Source organism: Notolabrus celidotus, chromosome 12 (genome assembly GCF_009762535.1).
Source record: "Notolabrus celidotus isolate fNotCel1 chromosome 12, fNotCel1.pri, whole genome shotgun sequence".
Lineage (NCBI taxonomy): Eukaryota > Metazoa > Chordata > Actinopteri > Labriformes > Labridae > Notolabrus > Notolabrus celidotus.
This window is the reverse complement of record NC_048283.1, coordinates 11,577,446-11,598,281: the sequence shown is the minus strand read 5'-3', so window position 1 is coordinate 11,598,281 and position 20,836 is coordinate 11,577,446. Positions and strand designations below refer to the sequence as shown.

Genomic DNA, 20,836 nt, shown 5'->3' with positions numbered 1-20,836 from the left:
GCATCAGTGCATAAAATGATGTCAAACAGAGATGCACTTAAATCAAAACTCACAACATATCAATCACAAAGTTACATAACTGACTGAATCACTGGTCAGTGTGCTGCAGGCGGAGGAACATGTATGTGTTGTGTCTGAAGATAGTGCTTAACAAAGTTCCTTCACACAGCAAAGTAAAGCACTGAACATTTTCTAAATAGAGTGAAGACTTACACAGACTTTATGACAATGTTTTAGTTGGAGCTTCTTAAATTAAGCTAAATTATGTGGTAGAGCTAACCCTGTCTGTAGCAGTGGATAGCCCAGCTTCTGTGTCAGTTCTCTGCTTGGTTTCTCATCAAAGGGGCAAGCTGACCGAGATCCCTTGTAGGTAAGACACTTCATATTACAAAAAAAAGTACCTCATAAAAACAAAAACAAACTGTCCCTTTAAGATAACATGCTATACATTCCACACACTGTGTCAGATAAGAAGTGAGTCTCTCCCATTAGTCAGTTTCAGCACAGTTAGAGGATGCATCGTGGACAGTAAAGGCTATACACATTCATGGGTTGTGGAGTAACAGATGTCAGGTTCAGTTATAACTAGGGTTGCCTCCTTGGATTTGTGAAAAAAAGGGACATTCGACCAATTGTTTTGGGCGGAGGGCTCGACCACTATTACCAGTTCGGACTGTCCAAATGAACATAAAGTTCGGACATAGGACACTAAGCTCTGCCTCTGCAATCTTCTCTTCTTCTGGTGAACGTTTTTGAGTCACAAAAGTTGCAATGGCTGCCTGTTTTTGTTTGTTTGATACCACTGCTTGATGCTTTTTGTTTTTGCATGGATTTCCGATGCATTTTTCCCTTCATTTTTTACAGAGATTTTTGCCAGACACAAAACGCATTCAAACTCTGACAGTGTCGCCCAGTCAGGATGTAACTAGTATATCGTTTTTTTCGTGCTGGTGGCTTGCATGCATTTACTCCCTCTCCTTCCTCGTCAGTCGTCTCTCCTCCCATTTCAAATGGAGACGCCAAAAGTTGGTGAAAAGAAGACCTCAGCGGTAGGTAAGTAGTAGTAGGTTGGTCAATTTAGCTTGCTGTCTCTCTTCGGTCAAGTTTCCCTCCCTGCTTGAGCCGCTTTGAGCGCTAGGGCGTCTATGCATAGACAGGAAAAAAACTGAGACAATTTTAAATAGCCACAGAAGTGTTTTGTAATTTTGTATTTTCCCCAAAAAACGGGACAAATTGTGTCCCGGGAGAGATTTTTATTTTCCCAGGACAGCTGGTGAAAAAAGAGAACAAATCTGTGAAAAAACGGGACGGGTGGCAACTCTAGTTATAACTGTTGTGATGCGATCAGTGCACTGTGTTCACTGAAAGGAAACAAAGCAGCACTCCTATGCAACATTACCACAGTGCCTCAGGGCCAGGTTTCACTGCTTAGTTAGCAGCTATCAGTCACACTTAAGCTAACTCCACCAACTAAAAAAATCACATCTCTCAACAAAAGTTGAAAGAACTAAAGCAGGTGTGGGTCAATGATACAGCATGATAAAAAAAAACTAAGAAAGTGTTCAGCCTCCTTGCCTGTTAGCATAACAGCAACTGTTGGCTAGCTTAGTTCAATTGCTCGCATTGTGTTTCAGCTACAGATTTGTCTCTCTGTAGAGTAGCAGTGTTAAAAATGTGACTCAAAATGTTATCTCACCTCTCTGGTACTTGAACCATTTTCTGACAACACAAAAATAATTGTTTAGATGATAAGCTCAGAATCATAAAAGGGCGACAGCTGTCAACCAGGCACATCCTTAGATAAGGGCAGCCCTCGTGGAAACACAGTCTCCTGCCTTTAGTGTTTTGGGTTCAGACTTTAGTGAGGATTTTAGGTAACACAACTGATTGGTTGGGGTAAGGTTAAGTTACAGTTAAGGAAAGGTGTATCAGAAACTGATAGGAAAAACAAACTTTGTCATAAAACACTGTCAAGTCTTATGAAGGCGGGCTGCTGGGCATACCTCAACTTTTACTTTCCCGCCACTTTAAATTTAGCTTAGGGTAGAAGCTGTCAGATCTAGAAGTTCGATATCTCTGAGCCACATTTACATTGACACGAGGTGTTCAGGGGTCAGTGCATAAGGCTAATCGATGAAAGATGAGCTCACAGATACAACTATGAGTGCTCCTCCACAATCTCCCCTTCGCATCATGCTCGTGCGTGTCTAAGTTTGCTGTTCACCTGTGTCTGAATCATGAGTTTATGTTTGTGTGTTCACCCGTGTGTGCATGATGCAGTGCTTGGAGGAGTACATCTCTCGCTGTGTGCAATCTGGAGCCGGTCTGTGGTTGTATATTTTTTTCTTATCCCCCACATCCCTCTGTTGGCTCCTCTCAAATGGCAATTTGTAAAACACGGCCCTCTGTTAGCCCTCTACCTCGCCTCACAGGCCTTCCCTGCACGACTACCCCCTCCCTCATCTGTCCTCCTCTTTCTCTCCTCTTCGCATCACTCGTTTTACTTCCTAGCCTCACTTTCCCTCCTTTCCTGGCCTCTCATTTCCATACCTCCTGCTCACATGCTCGTCTATCTCCCTCTCCTTATTTATCCCCTTCTGTCATTCTGTCTCTTGCTCATTTGCCCTTCCAAGTCCATGTGATTTTTCTTCTTCATTATCTTTTTTTTTTTTCCCTTTGTCCATCTCTGCTGCACTCTCATTATCGCCTCCATCTCGCCCTCCAGTACTTATTTTATTTTTTTAAGCAGCTTCTTCCAACACATAATACAATTACGAGTTTGTCCCTCTGCATACAGAATTGTATTGGTTTGCACATAAAGACAAAGTCTGCATCCTGCATTCTGTATGAACTGCTGCTCACTCTGTTCCCCTGAGTCAGTGGCGGGAAACAATAAAAGTTTTCTCACATCGGCTGTCAATCAAATTTTAAAAGGAACAACCTGCAGATTGGTTGGCTGAGTTGTTGTCAGTGTAACACTTTGGCCTTATTTAAAAGAAACTCTCAGGGAAAACAACATCGCCTGAAGACTCCCTGTGAGATGGATACAGAGGAAAGGAAACATAAGACTCCTTGTGCATGCTTACTGGTGTGCATGCATGCTTTACACTAATTATAGTCCCTGCTTTTTATAATACAGCCTTGAATATTGGAGGAGGGAGCGCAGTAGGACAGACCATGGAGAGGATGAAGGATAATGACTGATGCATAAATAGAGAAGAGGAGGAAAAACCTGAAGGACAGAGGAGTGATGAACACACACACAGTCTCTCTTCTCTCAACCTTACCGACTTCAAATTACTTCCCTCCTCTCTACTTGTCTTGTCTCATTTTCCACCAATAACGTCAATTGTTTACCCTCAGCCTATTATTCAACTCACCTCTATTAAATTTGTTCCAGCACTCTCCAGTATTTTGCATTATTGGCCAGATGCAGCCTTCGTCCTCTAACTCGGAGGTAAACACTCTCTCTCTCCTTTGTCTTCATTAACCGTCTGTCCACCCCTCTTTTATGTTCCTCTCTCACCCCTTGACCAATCCATCCATCCAGCCACATGCCGGCATGTAAACACACGTGTGTCACTGGGCATTTCCATGACAACGTCAACGTGAAAACCATCCCTCTCTGCTTGAGGTTCCGCTCATTTGCATTTCATTTGCATGTTTCTGGAGCAACTGGCAGCGTTTGACTTTGACCGTGAAGAGGGAACTGGTATGACCCTGTCCATTTCTGTCTCTCAGTGTGTGTTTCTTATTCGCTGAACCCTTTCACCCAACATTTTTTTCATTTAGCCTCTTAACTCAATCTCAGGCCCGAATGCCATCCCCTCCATCTCTCCCCGGTTTCCTTTTTTTGGCTGTTTTGGAAACAGATCACTTTCGCTCTCTCTAATGGAGCTTTTACGTCCTCTTTTCTCCCTTTCTCTCATTTGTAAACATTTTATTCCAATCATTTCCCATCACTTTTCTTTCAATAACAACCATCTGAAAGAACATGCAACTGTAAGTCTTTCATTCCGCCTGGAAAAGAGTCACACTTGCAGCCTATTTGCGATCGGACAAAGAGCTTTCCATCCATTTCCTTTGCAGACAAACACAGCTGCTGCTAAACACTCGTGCACACACACTTTGGTTATTGACACTGCGACGCATCAAACAAGGCGTGCACACATTTATTGACACCTCCAAAAAGAAACATACTCACACACGTGCACAAACAGACACATAAATGCCCTCACTGGGAATCAATTGGGAGAGGAATCCAAGAAAAGGACACGCACGTCGTGCTGTAAACAGACACAGAAACGTGCGTGCACACACAGCTAATGCTATTTACACTACTGCAGACACCCACATTCAGAAGCGTCCCCAAGTAGCTGTGAAATTAAACTTCTTTTTCATCCGGACAAGCTGAAAAATCTTCTGAATGGTTAACCAGACACAAAAGCAGCCGCCTTCTTTTCCCCTCGTTTCTTTTCTTTTTTTATCCCATCATGAGGATTTCCAATTAAACAAATTCTCAATAACTGAGATTAGCATCACTAATTTGCTTTCTCTACTCCACAACAAATTATATGCCAGCGTAAACAATGTGGCAAAGTCATCTCCTATTGGCCACGTTCTTTTTTAGAAAAGGGAAAAGTTAAAATGATGTGAGGGAGCGACAGAATGTGGCTCTGTCTGTCTGTTCACGTCCTCGGCTGTGGAGGATTTCAAAGCACTGCTCAGGTTGCCTGCTGTAATTGGCTGTGCTGTTGAAGAGCAGAAGTGTTCACAGGCTTCATTACTGGCAGGCCTACATGTGGCATGTCAACGGGGTAAGAATTAGAGAGCTAAACCAGTCACTACACCGTGTATGTGTGTCTGTTTCTCTGTGTGAGTGTGCATACATCAAAGACGGAGAGGTACTCAGACGAATGAGTCACCAAATGCATGTGCAGAGTTTGTTCATGGAGGAAGCACTCATATATGTTTGAGCCTGTGTGTACTTAATGCATTTGTGTGTTTGCAGGAGACAGAAAGAGGGACATTGTGCATGTCAAATAAAAGAAATGTCCGCGTCTGACATTTTAAAAACCCAGCCAGCCAGCGGAGGACAGAGAAAGTTTTATGAAAACAGACTAACTGTCCAGCAGAGATGACAGACAGTGAGACAGACAGACAGACAGACAGACAGAGAGGGGGGCGAGAGCATTCAAAGAGAAAGACAGAGAGAGAGACAGAGAGGGAGAGAAAACACAGCGGGAGGAGAAAAGTATTCAGAGAACGAGAGAGAGAACAGTATTCAGAGAGTCGAAGGGGGAGAGGAAGGGCCTGTGCAGTTTCATTGATTTGAAGCGGTAGGAGGGGAGAGAGAGCGGGTACAGGAGGAGGCTCAGAGACAGAGCGGCTACTGTAGGAAAATGGCTTTATAATACAGTTAAAGAGTAGCCCAGAAGACACAGAGTCTGACACACAGACGGGTGTAAAAATAAAACGGATAAAAACTCAGAGTAAGAGGAGGAAACCAGCTGAACAGATGGAGTTTTATATTTGTATATTTGTAGTTTTTCTGCAATTCCTGGTCATGTAAATAGCTGGACTGCAGTTCTAAACACTGCCAAGTGATACCTTGCTCCAAATAAGCGATCTGCGTTTTTTCCTAACACCTCATTCCTCGCACTCGCAAGGTCCAATTAATGTTGTAGCAGTTGACGGCCCATTTTTCGGTATAAACTTGCACTTTCTGCTGGAGAATCAATAAACAGTCATCATGTTGAAGAAATGTCAGTAAATCTACCTGCTGCTCAAAAGAAAGCGAAACAGATGAGGAATAAAAGCTGCATATTAGGTTTTTGGTGTGCTTTGTAAGGATGTGTCATTTAATCTGAATTGAGATGTATTGATCATGTGATTTGCAAATGTGCTCAGCAAGGTGATGTTGATCGTGATCGCACCAATACAGTATGAGAATTGATTCAAATGGAGGTGAGAGACGGATAGGGAATGATCGAAATGCAGGTTTTTGAGAGAGAACAACGGGGCGGAAGAAGTCAGGGGGATAAATATTGTGATGATGAAAGTAAAAAATTCTATATCTTACCTGCTGCTAACAAACTCCTTGAATAGACATTAATTAATTAATCTCACTAATATGTTTTATCAGTGCAGCAAAAGCCTCTCTGTTGCATTGTGGGAAAAAAAAAACTATTAAAAAAAGGGCTTCATGATCCACAGTGTTGCTCACGGTGACATGTTACCTCATTACCATGAAAATGGGCACCAGTTTATTTTGAGTCAATACCACATACATCATCCTGCTGCTGAGCATACACGCTATAAGGCACAAAATATGTATAAATCCAATGGCTAAAAATAGTCCCAGAAAAATGCGTTGTTTGTTCCTCCGTGCTGAGAAAACACCATTTCAAGCTGCTTAAGGAAACACAAAATGATGAAACTACAAATTCATGAGCTGGATTTAAGAATTCATGGCTGTAAGAGAAACAAGACGAGGTGAATGTAGCCTTAAATATTTGCACGATTTGTAAAGGTGTTCTTGCTCATTTGTATAATCCAAATTGAGATGTACTTGTAATGTGATTTGCACTTGTACCTTGGCAACCAGAGGATTTTCTGTTGCCAATAAAAGGATCTTGTATTGATTTGAATTGAGGTGAGACAGATCTGGAGAGTGGGAACATGCTAGAGATAATGAAGGGAGGAAAAGTGATAACATGGTGTTGATTAACTTTGTATATTTAGACTGTTTTCATACATTTCATTGCTTTGCCACTATTGTCTGTTCTCCTGTTGCACACATATAGCTCAATTAAGGAACATGCAGACGGTGTGTGTCGATCAGTCAAGCAGAGTGTGTGTAACTAGATACAGTACAGGGAACGAGTGAGGTAATGAGACATCCAAACAGAGCTATGAAGCAAGGAGATGGTCTGATACTCGAGTTGAGAGAAAGAAACAGACGGAGAGATGAACCGATGAGCTCCGAACACCGAGAAGTAAACAAGCCAAGGCTGTACTCTGTCTCTACCTGTGTGACCCCGTGACAATGTGACTAATGGCCCAGAAACATACAAGGACCAGGGGAAGGGACCAGTGATGGAGGCGCAGAACAACTCAGGTGGACAGTGCGCTCTGTGGAAGACTAGAGCAGCTCCCGGAGAAAACAGAGAGGGAGATGTAAGGAGAGGCAAGGTGAGAGAGATAGACAAGATAAACGAACTATATGCTCCAGAGTTAGATTTGTCTACCTGTGGAGAAAAATGAAGGGGAATCCCTCTTTAACCCTCGTTTAGCCTGGTTTAAAGGTGCGACATGCATCATTTGAACAAGAAAGAGCGAGAGAAAAAGCCTCCACTGGCATCTTAAGTCGTTCTTTCCTGCGAAAGATCAGGTGTGATTTGCGACATTACTTTCCTGCAGAAAGGGAACATGCTTTACTGCACAAAGAGGTGTCTGTTCTTCCAGCGCAAAGCGAGATGAAGCTTTCAGCGTGTGGCACGGTGGCAGATGGTGGATCACACTGCAGCGTTGTACCGCAGAACACATAATCCACTTGTATTTTGTTAAATCGTTGTAGCATAATCTTACTTGTACATTGTTCATTGTCATTACCAGATGTTGAGTCGGAGAAAAGAGGAGGGGAGAAAGAAAGATGAGAAAACATCTGGAGTCCAGGATTGAGGAGAATACAATGGAGTATAAAAAGAACATATTTTTGGAGCTGCTTAGTATTGTGTGTTGTGCTTAAATACTGTAACATCAGCAAAGTGACACTAAACTGCTGTCTTAAACTTCAGAGATGGGTAGGTGGTAATCAACATGCTAAATACTTTGACACTGCATTAAAGTTGAGATACCTATAATTTAGTAATTAGTTTCCTGATAACTTTGTAATTTACCCAATCCTTTGGGACACCAAGAGCTGTATTTATTTTATCATTTCATTTCTTTATTTTGACAGGAACAGAGTGCAGCCATTTAGCTGTAGCAGAGTTAGTTATGAGCCAGGGATACATACACAGTTAATCTATTATCGATTAATTGATTGTTAAGAAATTACTCCAAACACGCATTTTTGTTTTCAATTTGGTTCACAACTTTGAACAGGACATTTCCCTACCTTTAGATACAAAGCCAACAGAGTGGTGGGAATTGCTAGTATGCTATGTTTGCAGAGAAGCAACATCAGAGCCGTCTGGTCTTTTCTGCCGCTAGACTGATTATGACCCGGTTGCGCTCCCGGCTGACACCTGACCGAATACACACGTTTATTTTTCTCAATAAGAACGAGTAGACAGTAAACTGGACACTGTGAGTCTGAAGTACTTTTCTGTTAGTATTATATGCCTTCACTTTATAATATTATGTCTGCAGAGAATATTTTTATGAGCCTGATCGTTGAAAATCAGTGTTAAACATGTACCCATATTCAATACTGTCAGTTATATGCATTTTGGTGCTGTAGAAAATATAATTAAGGGGGAAAATGTATTTGGCCTTGTTTTTGACATAAGAATAATAATGTTTTATTTTAGTGATTAATGGATAATTGATCGTTAACATTTCCAAAAATCGATCACGGAAAATACTTAAAATATACATCCCTACTATGAGCTAATTTGGTCCCTGGGCAGAAGACAGAGACAATGCCTCTGTTGAAAACAAACAGCTAAATAGCAATACATGACCACAATACAACAACATCAGGTCCCTTCACAGTTACATTAACAGTAGGATATTAATAGTAAAAGCTAAAGTGCTAACAAGAAAATCACAATAGTGCACAATCACTAAACAGCACATACCTCCCATAGTGAGTCTCACAATTTACTTTACTGTTTATGAGCTTTAATGTAATTATGGTGCTTTCATTTGCAGCGTAGTGGGATACCTTTATTATCATGGATGGGACTGCAACTCAAATAAAAAGCAATTCCCTGGCATACTCATTAGTGCAGTCATTCTCAACCGGTCTAGCCTCGGGACCCACCACCACCACCACCTTCACCCTAACCCAACTTTCTGTAATGGGTTTTATTGGAGGTGAAAACTGCGTTGGAGTGTCATAAAAACTGTAAGTGCACTGTCATAGGAGACTCATGTCCTTCAAAATAAAGGGACAGCAAAGACTTTTTGCCACGACTGTTTTCATGCAACCAATGGGAAATGGCTCTGCAACCTGCTTGGGGGTCCCAGCCCACCATAGTATTAAGGCAGGACAGACCTGACATGATGAAAACAATGAATATAAAGAAAAGAAAGCACACAAGAGGTGGAAAACTTTCACGAAAATTACTTTTTTTTTAAAGTAAAGAAGCTACATCCTCATTTTACCTTTGCCTTTTTTAAAGACCCAGGTACCTGTTCTTCCACTTTAACAAAGAATGAATACTTTGCCTTCTCTTTAAAGGTAAGTAGGTCTGGAGTTGCAATTAGCTCTGACAGACACTGAGAAAAAGGTTACTAACTTTGCAAAAGTTGGCTAATTGTTGCATAAAGAAGGTTTGAATGTCAAATTTGTAAAATTGGGGACATTCAGGAAATTACTAGAAACTTTCTTCGCAACTAATACATTAGAAAATGTTGATTCATGGCATATCAGACACTACTTACAACCCCCGAAGCACTTATTGGAGTAAACTGATCCTCTAAGCTGTTACTTAAATGTAGTAATTACTTTATATGTATTTTAAAGCTGTTAATGTTACTGTGCACTTTGAATTGCTCTTTGTATCAATGGTGCTTTATGAACAAACTCTCATTGCCTTGCCTTAATGGCTTGTAGTTCCAGTAGCACCATCTTTCTTTAACAATGTGTAGTAGCTTGTTTTTTTTAATCTCTGCTATTACCTGGCTGTGCAACACTCGATTCTAATTGGTCACAATGCCATGACAATGGTCAATGGTTTTCAACAGCAAGAGTAGCGCTAGGGATAACCCAATCCCATCACACATACATATCAAATCAAACACATATGATTTCTGCCTGTTGACACTGTGGCAAGAACGATCGTTTAAGTTGGCATTCTAACTCGGTTAACATTATGACAGAAACTTTAATTGGGAATTAATGACAGCAATGTCTCAGGGTGAAACAACTGAAACGTCACCTCAATATCCTTTTTTCACCTCATTGCACGGCTCAGATCGTCTCTCCCCTCCTCTGCTGCAGAAAGGGTTTCTGCAGCAGAGGAGGGGAGAGAGGGTTTCATCCACGCCTCCATAACCTCCCGACTTGACTATTGCAACAGCATTCTTTACAGCCTCCCCTCCACCGACCTCAAAAAACTTCAATATGTACAGAATTCCGCTGCCCAGTTACTCACCCACTCCCGCTCCAGAGCTCACATCACACCCATCCCTTGGCACCTCCACTAGCTCCCCATACAGCACCGAATCCACTTCAAGATCCTGCTCACCACCTACAAAGCCCTCAATAACCTCGTCCCCTCATACCTGACTGACCGACCTCCTAAAACGCCACTCACTCATCTCGCCACCTCAGATCATCAGATGCCAATCTCCTGTCCCCTATCACCAAGTCCAAGCACCGCACCTTGGGGGACAGAGCTTTTGCCATTGCTGCCCCGACTCTCTGGAACTCTCTCCCTCCACACATCCGTAACTCTGACTCCAATCATTTAAAAGCCACCTCAAGACCTACCTGTTCAAAAATGCATACAACACATGACCTCTAACCCCGCCCCACCTCTGTCCTTGTTTTGTTTTATTTACCTGTTTTATTTTTACTTTTATTTCCCATAATCGAAACCTCGGTATAATTTTTGACACCAACCTCACCTTTGAAAAACATGTCACTGACATCACCAAAACCGCCTTCTTTCACCTAAAAAATATCGCCCAACTCTGTTCACTACTCTCCTTCCCTGCAGCTGAAATCCTGATCCATGCTTTCATCACCTCCAGAATTGACTACTGTAACAGCATCCTCTTCGGCTCATCATCCAAAGTCCTAAATAAACTCCAGTACATCCTGGACTCAGCTGCCCGTCTACTCACTCACTCCCGTGATCACATCATCCCTGTCCTCCAAAACCTCCACTGGCTTCCTGTCCCCCAATGCATTCACTTCAAACTCCTCCTCCTGGCTTACAAAGCCCTCCATCACCTGGCCCCCTCTTATCTCACTGACCTGCTTCACCCTCACAACCCCTCCCGTGCTCTCCGTTCCTCCAATGAAAACCTCTTCTCCCCACCCTGTAGGACCAAGCACCGAACATGGGGCGACAGGGCTTACTCCATTGCTGCCCCCGCCCTCTGGAACTCCCTCCCCAAACACATACGCAACTCCACTGACCTACAAACATTCAAATTCCACCTCAAAACCCACCTCTTCAGAACTGCTTTTAACTGTTAATGTTTTTATATCCACTGTGTTTCTATTTTTGTTTATTTTATTGTCTTTTATTGTGTGCTATTTGTGAAGTGTCTTTGAGTTTTCTGTGCTATTATTATTATTATTATTATTATTATTATTATTATTATTATTATTATTATTATTATTATATATGTCCCTTAAATAATGTGTGGGACAGTTTCAGTTTCCTTTAAGCTAGCTGTTATGGTTGTTAAATAATAAAAAACTGTTGCTACATTTGTTCCATGCTGTGTGGCTGGAGTTGTACAAGAAAGAACCTTTAACTAAGCAGGGCTGAGCAAGGATAATGAAGAGTATTTTTCACAAGTATGTGCTGTTGTTGTGAAGTAGAAAAGTGCCCTTGTTTATCTCAATCAATATTGACTAATCGATTATTTTTCCCACCTGAGTAGAGGGAAGTAGAAGTAAGGAGAGACACTGGACAAAAAGGGATATGAAATATGTCTGTTGGAAACAGAATGCAGTGAGTCAGGATTACATTTAAAAGGAAGGATTGAGATTAATAGAATGATTGATTGCTCCAGTCTCCCGAAAAACCTCTTAGATAGCACATTTTTCATCATCTTTATCCTTTCTCAATAATTGTCATTCCTCTTTCTATCTCTCATGCTAACTTTTAATATCTGCATCACTTTTTGCCCTTCCCCTCTCACATTTCTTTTTCACACTGGGCCAACTTTTCAACTGTTGGTCTTACTGTTTTGTTTTATCCTCAATATAACGTCCTATCGCTCCCTCTCCATCTCACTCTCTCTCTCTCTCCCTCCTTTGGTCAAATTATACAGTATTGACGGTGTCACTTAGGGACTTCTCGCTGTCCGCCCACGCTTGCAAACACACCATTAGCCAAGCTAGCACGGATTGACGCACACTCGCACACATAGGCAACAAGGTGGTGGCTCAGAGAACACACTGTCTCAGTCATCATCAACAGTGATCTGTCACACTCCTCTGACACACTCACAAAGACACACGTGCACGGGGTGAACGTTTCAAGTCTCTACATGTCAAAACAGGCTTCTTCAAGCTGCCGGAAGAGCTCTTCCCCACCTCCTCAACTTCTCTCTCTGTCTTTTTCCTCACTCTTCTTCATATTCCGTCTCTCCCACGAGGCCCCCATCTCTTCTCTCTCTTTCCCTTTGTCATCCTTCCTTTACTCTGGGGAGGCAATTACTGTTTTCCCTTGCACTAAAACTAATTAGCTTAAAAACTCCCACAAATAAATAAATCATTCTGTGCGAGTGTGCGTCTGTGCATATGTCTGCAGACTGTTTGCATACCTATGTGCTTGTGCTTGCATGGAAATGAATGGAAAATGAAGTTGAATACATACATACTAATACTGCACACATTTAAGCTAATGCTAAAACCTGTTAGAGTGCTTCTTTTAAAAAACATCCTCGCACAAATGCACATGCTCTCGATCTCACAGCTGCTCAATATCGATCAAAATACACACAGCAAAACACACACACATCTCTGACAGCTTAATTTTGATCAAACATGAAAAGTGTTCACACAGAGTCGCCCATATACGCTATCTGACAGCTCATTTTGCTGCACTTGCAAAGCTGCTGAAATACAAAGCCAAGTCATGACAGCCAGCTGTGTCACAGGGACATTTTGACCTGTCATTTTTAATGATTCCCGGATATAAACTCTTTTCCTTTCAATCTACGTTCAAGAAAAACAATTAAATAACAAAGAGTTGCAGAAAATAAACACAAACTCAGCCGCAGGTTTTGTCCTCTCCGACTAGAAAGCTAACTTATCACACAGGGGGCTTTGGTGTAAGTCGGAAAATCGAATGCATGTGAGACGGTAATCACCTTACTTATCTGAGCTTAGGTATGAAAAATTCATCAGTAAATAAAGGTACAAAAATAAAAGATGAAGTCAACGCCTGGCATACTGCACTGAAGGGAAACAAGATTTCCAGGTTGATTTCTCTTGCAGTTTTTTTTCATCAAACAACCCACGCATTAAGGGAATTCATATCACACACAAACACACACACACACATATATAGATACACACTTAAACACACACAGTAATGCATGCAAGAATAAGCACCCCTATTTCTTGGAGCTCTGAGTTGTGCTTACACACACTGGCTGCCCGCACACACACACGAATAATTCTTGGTTCATCGATTCCTCCAGGGGAACATGAGGTTACTTTTAGTAATAGCGCTGTCTCTCTGTAGCCAAAATGAGCATCAACACACACATACACACACCAGACAACACGTGGCACCCTGGTGGCGGGGGTAGCGTGTCCCATTTTTTAATAACAAAAAAGCTCTGGGGAGCTGTGTGTGTTGATAGCTAAATGACACTTACAGGTTGATGTGCTGTGGATGTGGCAGGGAAAAAATAACAGGCTGCCAGGCATAAGGGGAGCGAGGCCAGGCCTACATAGGGAATTCATGCAGCAATGAGGAGCTGATTAAAGTGCCTGGCAGAAAAACTGGCAGCGCTGCAGCGAGACACACTAGATCAGGGCTAGCCAGGGAGACTCAGTTCGCAGTGTAACAATACTAATCCCTCCAGGCTCAAATATTTGGTCTTAACAGCCTGTGCTTCCAACAGGGGTCTGAAATAACATTCTACCTTCAGCCGCTCTGGAGAAATATGAATGATTTGAAATGGTGGAAGAGGCTTGTGTAGTTCAACTACCTGTCCTGGCCAATCAAAGGCTTACTTTGATCCAATACACCCTGCACACCTGAGGCGATTACCACTGAAAACATTAACAAGTAGAACCATCACTAGTATGAGCGCAAACTATGACTCAATCTACAGGTGGCATGGTAAAGACATTTTACATCAGCTCAGTGTGGAAGAATATCAGTGACTTCATTTTAATGAATAGCCTTGAAGATACACATATTTGCAGTCTTTTATGAGTTCCACTTAGAGAAAGCACTAAATGTAAGGAGTGTGCATAACTCTGTCCAATGTGAATGTCTGAGGACATTACAACACATCTATACAATCAACCCTGAAGCTGCAGTTGAAGCACAGGCACAATAAAGAAATGCAGTTAATGAGGGCGGCCATTGTTTGGACTTCTTGTTAATGTGCTGATCACGACAGATGAGATGTCACCAGGATGTGTCAGCCTCGGCTCAGCATGGTGACAGTGATTGATTAGGTTTGAACAAAACACACATGCTTTTATCTCAATTTGAATAGCAGCCCATAATAAAAGCAATCCACCTCGAGAGAACATTGTGGTGGGAAAAATACAGACATGATAGTATGTTGTTCTTGCTTTGATCAGAAGCTAGAAACATTCACACATACCAAACCTTCTGTGATTTGCATATTGTTATCTGTTCCCATGGCTGAGGAGCAGACCATAAGGTGAGAAGTCAGGAAGGTGACAAGGAAGCAAGAGGTGATAAGAAACTCTCTTGTTTGTCTTACAGTTCTTTGAAGATGCTCAATGATGTGTTAATATTATTCTCTGAAGAGGATAAGTAACGTGTTGTATCTTCACTCTGGGTCAGTTGAGCAGACCTCGTCTCGGTTGTTAGATCACTCTGCCATCTGACCGCTTTGCAAAGCTTACTGAAGGCCAGAATAAAGCTCACAAAGACAAACCGTTGTTGTTTGAGTCTATCATTTCCAGATTTCCGCCACAACATGTTGAAGTAAACGGCTCAATCGATCGTATCAGGGTTTGTGTGAGGAGGAAGTTGAGGTTTTGGCTGGTTTTGGTGACATCTCATGTCTTTGCATATCTCGTTAGCATTTTTCTTTACTGTCCCATTGCCAGTCTAGCATTCACCTCACTGCTAATCCTTTGTGAAAATGGAACTGAAGGCACTTCAGGTCTGCATGCTATAATCCTGTCTGTCATGAACCTGGTGGCAGCCTTGACAGACTTAAAAAACAGGCTAACTCTTTTGAAAAAATCAATCTTTGTCCATTTTGTCTTGTTTTCTTTTATAGGTAACAATTACAGGTTGTCAAATTTTTCAATACTTGTATACTTTTCAATAGCATATACAATGGAAAGATGCAATCTTTGTTTTTTTGCCTTTGATTGCATCAAGAAGCACCGCAGCTCATTCATGTTTTCTACCTAGAGCTACCCAGAGCAAGAGAGAGAGAGGGAGAGAGCAGCAGTGGTCGATAAAATGAAATAGGAAGTGAAAATAGCGTGCATCATTAGTGGGAAATAAAGTGGTTAAACTGAGAGATAAGGTGTTATTTTTTTATTTCTTTCACAGCAGTTTTTCTCTAATTAACTAATAAATAAACATGCAAAAGTGTCAAGTTTTGTTTGCAGCATTTGTTTACGTGCTTCATCCTGCACACTATATCACACCTGAAGCTCTCTCAAACTGTTCTTATCCACAGGTCAGCAAATACCAACATTTCCTCGAGTCCCTTTGTCATCTCATAAAGACGTACATGTTATGTTTGTATCTGTTGCAGACAGAGTGAGAGCAGAGGAGAGACAGCTGTGTCACTTGATCCCTACAGTCATGGCCAAAAGTTTTGAGAATGACACAACTATTAATTTTCACAAAGTCTGCTGCTTCAGTTTTTATAATGGTAATTTGCATATACTCCAGAATGTTATGAGGAGTGATCAGCTCAACTGCAATTAATTGCAAAGTCCCTCTTTGCCTTGAAAATGAACTTCATCACCAAAAACACATTTCCACTGCATTTCAGCCCTGCCACAAAAGGACCAGCTAACATCATTTCAATGACACACAGGTGTCACACACATTAACACAGGTGTGGGTGTTGATGAGGACAAGGCTGGCGATCAATCTGTCATGATTGAGTGACTGGACACTTTAAAAGGAAGATGGTGCATGACACCATTGTTCCTCATCTGTTAGCCATGGTTACCTGCAAGGAAACACGTGCAGCCATCATTGCATTGCACAAAAAGGGCCTAACAGGGAAGTTTATAGCAGCGAGTAAGATTGCACCTCAGTCAACCATCTATCGAATTATCAAGAACTTCAAGGAGAGAGGTTCAATTGTTGCCAAACAGGCTCCAGGGCGCCCAAGAAAGTCCAGCAAGCGCCAGGACCGTCTCCTGAAGGTGTTACAGCTGCGGGATCGGGCCACCACCAGTGCAGAGCTTGCTCAGGAATGGCAGCAGGCAGGTGTGAGTGCATCTGCACGCACAGTGAGGCGAAGACTTTTGGAGGAAGGCCTGGTGTCAAGGAGGGCAGCAAAGAAGCCATTCTCTCCAGTAAAAACATCAGGGACAGACTGATATTCTGCAGAAGGTACAGGGACTGGACTGCTGAGGACTGGGGTAAAGTCATTTTCTCTGATGAATCCCCTTTCCCATTGTTTGGGGCATCTGGAGGAAGGCTTGTTCGGAGAAGACCAGGTGAGCGCTACCATCAGTCCTGTCTCTTGCCAACAGTGAAGCATCCTGAGACCATTCATGTGTGGGGTTGCTTTTCGGTCAAGGGAGTGGGCTCTCTCACAATCTTGCCTAAAAACACAGCCATGAATAAAGAATGGTACCAGAACGTCCTCCGAGAGCAACTTCTCCCAACCATCCAAGGGCAGTTTGGTGATGAAGAATGCCTTTTCCAGCATGATGGAGCACCTTGCCATAAAGCAAAAGTCATAACAAAATGGCTCGGGGAACAAAACATTAAGATTTTGGGCCCTTGGCCAGGAAACTCCCCAGATCTTAATCCCATTGAGAACTTGTGGTCAATCCTCAAGAGGCGGGTGGACAATCAAAAACCCACAAATTCTGACAAACTCCAAGCATTGATTCTGCAAGAATGGACTGCCATCAGTCAGGATTTGGTCCAGAAGTTGATTGACAGCATGCCAGGGAGAATTGCAGAGGTCTTGAAAAAGAAGGGTCAACACTGCAAATATTGACTTATTGCATGAATTCTGTGTAATTCTCAATAAAAGCTTTTGATACTTATGAAATGCTTCTAATTGTATTTCATTATACCATAGAAACATCTGACAAAAACACCTAAAAACCCTGAAGCAGCAGACTTTGTGAAAATGTAATATTTGTGTCATTCTCAAAACTTTTGGCCATGACTGTACAGGTGCATTAATAGTCCTGACCAGTGGGCTGCTGACAGGGTGCTTCACACCACTGCACAATGACTGACACCCATGAAGTGTCCAAAATAAGAAAGTTAAAGAATGGAGAATTTCCCTTTTTTAAAGTTTTATATTTTGGGGGTTGTTGTGCCTTCGTTTGGAGCGGAGAGGACAGTGGAGAGTTGGCCATGTCATGTGGCCCATGGGTTGGGCACTTCAGGTCCACAGCCCACGCCTGTGGAACACCCTACATGAAGATCTGAGGGCTGCACAGAGTATTTATAAAGTATTTTTAAAAGCAATCTTAAGACCTACCTTTTTAGTCTCGCTTTTAACTGAGTTTCATTCTTATTCTTAACAGTTTTATTTATTTATTTATTTATTTATTATCTTTTTCAAATTTTAGTCACTTTTATTCTACTTTATTTATTTATTTATGTACTAATTTATTTTATTTTATTTTTCAAGTATAGCATCTTATTTTCTTTTAAGGGTTTAATATTTTAGTGTTTTATTATCTTAGACATTTATCTTATTTTGGTGATTTTAATTTCCTGTGTTGAGTTTAACATCTTATTTTACCTCCAGTGTTTCCTCATTAAGATATCATGAGAGCGTTTCCTCTTCCTACTTTTTTTACTGCCGCTCTATCAAGATTTGTACTAGTATTATAATAAAACACAGCTTTGTTTATATAAGTTCAATGTATTTTAATGTCTAATGATGTTTTTTACATGTTAGAGTGATACTTGTGTTACATATTTGAACAAAGAGTGCAAAGTAACTGGAGTCAAATTCCTTGTATGTGCATCCCTCGCCATTAAAATCAATATGTCCCTTTTCAAAACCAGTTAAAAACTCCTCATAGTTAGTTTATAGTCAACCTGTTGATCATGGCCATTAGGGGTGCCGCAGAGCAAACTTTAAACGAATGGAATTACAATGTTTATATTTTCACTTCCCAACTCTGATAATCAGATCTCAGGGCAAAACCCTAAACCTGTAACGTTCACGCAGTGCATTAGCATCGAGGGCCCTGCTGCTCGTATAAACAGATACACACACTGACAGCAGCTGCCTGAAAACAAATCTTCACAAATACTGCAAAAACCCTCCAAGCACAACAGTTCCCATAGCTACTTGATCATGTTAGCTATTCACTGTATGTTTGGCTCTATTAGTTTCAGCTCATATGTTTGTGCTGAGCAGCAGGGGCTTGATAAAAGGCTTACACAATATAGATTCTGTACTGTGTTGGACATTGCAGCACAGAATGTAAAGATTATTGGTGCAGAGAGCAGAATGTGTTGCCTATAGCAAAGTAGGGGTTGTGTACATGTACAGTTTGTGTGCGCGAAAAGAAAAAAAAGGGGGAAGTAGCGACTTTGTTCAGTGGTGACAATGTGCATTACTCACATATGATTACAAGAGAGAGGGCGAGGTGGGATTTGGAGAGATGGAGGAAGTGAAGTGAAGCGGGAAAAAGAGAATGCAATGAAGGAATAAAGAGAAAGACTCAGGCAGTGTGTGCATATGTGTGAGCGTGTGTGAGTTTGCCCTCTACTGACTTTGCTACAGGTAGTATATCATTGGAGACAGAAAGACAGACAGACACTCTTACTTACTGCTGAGTAGCCACACATTCTTGAACATGCACACACACACTGTCTACCTGTTTCTTCTATCATCAGTCCTATCTCTGGACACACACACACAGTTATGGACGCACACACAGTAACAGAGCTGTCCGTCCAATGGTGGAGTAACTCTGTCCAACAAACACCAAATGAAATTAGCCACAAATCTGTTATTATGGATTTTTAATCTCAGTCCAAATCACCATTATTTTTAATGTCATTGCTATCTCACCTTGACAAATGGTTTTAATAGAGGGACACACACACACACATTCACTCACTCACACACTACCTCCTTATCCCCCTCTCCGCTCTTCCCCTTCTTCCCATCCCGACCATATACATCTCCATGGAGACTGCCGCCTGGCAACAGCTGGAGGAGAGCCAGTTGCCGCGGTGACAATAACGCCCGACAATCCACCCCCCTCCACAGTAAGGAGCAGTGATGTCACTGGGTGGCCTGGACGGGGAGGCCGCATGATGACCGCTGTGAGAGCTAAACACTCGTCTTCTCCTTTATCGCTGCCATCTATCAGACGTCGGCCCTCTTCAGTAACACATTCTCTCTGTTGTTCGTCTTCATTAGAGGTGTTTCTGAGCTGCCTTTGTTACTCTCTCTCTCTCAGCCCGGCTCACTCTCTTTCTCTTCCTCTCCCTTCATCTATCTCTCTGTCCTCTTGTCTCTCTTCTTCTCCTCTACTCATTTGCTTCTCTCCTTTAAGTCACTCCCCTCCTCTGTTCAGTTAGATTTAATAAGCTTCATTGGCCTGTTAACACTCTTCTTAAATAAAAATGCAAAACATAATGCCTGTATGCATCTCCATTTAGATTAAAACAGACAAGGCTGCATGTCTGGTATAATAAAGTCAGCATTATGCTAACACATGCAATAACTATAGTGTTTACTTAAGTCATTCTCCACGGGCTAGAGAGGAACTTTACACTGTGATACAATTATAGCGTAGCAGTGGAGGACTCTGGGTACAACACCCGTGGACTCTGATTCTTTACTTAAGTAGAAGCAGCATAAAAACAGAGCTATTCAACATCTACCATAAGGAGATAAAGTACCTACTGTACAGTATAGGTTGTTTAGTATGAAAGTTAAAGTATGCAAGATGTGACATTGTGCCTTAATGAGAGTTATGCTATCATTAAATATTGTATTATCATAAATAGATTAACATAAATGTAATATTTTGATTTTGTATCTGATCTGGTTGGGGTATATTTAATTATTCAACAACTTTCGGACTACCAGGAATTTAAAGCTCCCATAAGTAACTTTCTGGTTGTGCCAGCTTTGGCGCCCCCCTGTGGACAAAGCAGTACTTCCGATCTGGTCCTTGACATGCATCAGATAGTGCTTCCTGAAGAATTTTTAATCATGCTGTCAATCATATCACTCTCATTTGCAAGCTTTTTCTTCTTTGGTACATACATCTCTATATGTTAAAACCAAGCGGCAACCTCCGGTCTAAAAATGAGTCCAATGCGGAAGTGCTAAAAACTGCAGTTCATCGAGGATCTGCTTGAGGCTGGCTCCGGAAGTACTGGAAACCACATACACACCAATTCAAAAAAGCCGATCTTTACAGCAGAAATAAACATGTTTACAGCCTGGTACAAAAGACGAGTGTAGTCTGGATAGCTATTTTCTCGATCGGCACACACTGTGAGGGGGGTGGGGGGGGTTTCTAACGCAGTAATTTCGAAGATATTGAGATTACAAGTCC

General features: G+C 41.8%; 1 protein-coding gene and 1 long non-coding RNA gene across 5 annotated transcripts in view; one reads left to right on the top strand and one right to left on the bottom strand.

Moving 5' to 3' along the window:
- Positions 1–20,836, bottom strand: part of cadm4 (cell adhesion molecule 4) — a 219,250-nt gene that overhangs the window by 87,975 nt on the left and 110,439 nt on the right. The window lies entirely within an intron of this gene.
- On the top strand, positions 6,673–7,722 carry LOC117823420. Its single transcript, XR_004633398.1, has 2 exons — positions 6,673–7,194; positions 7,618–7,722. It is a non-coding gene; the product is annotated as an uncharacterized LOC117823420 (long non-coding RNA).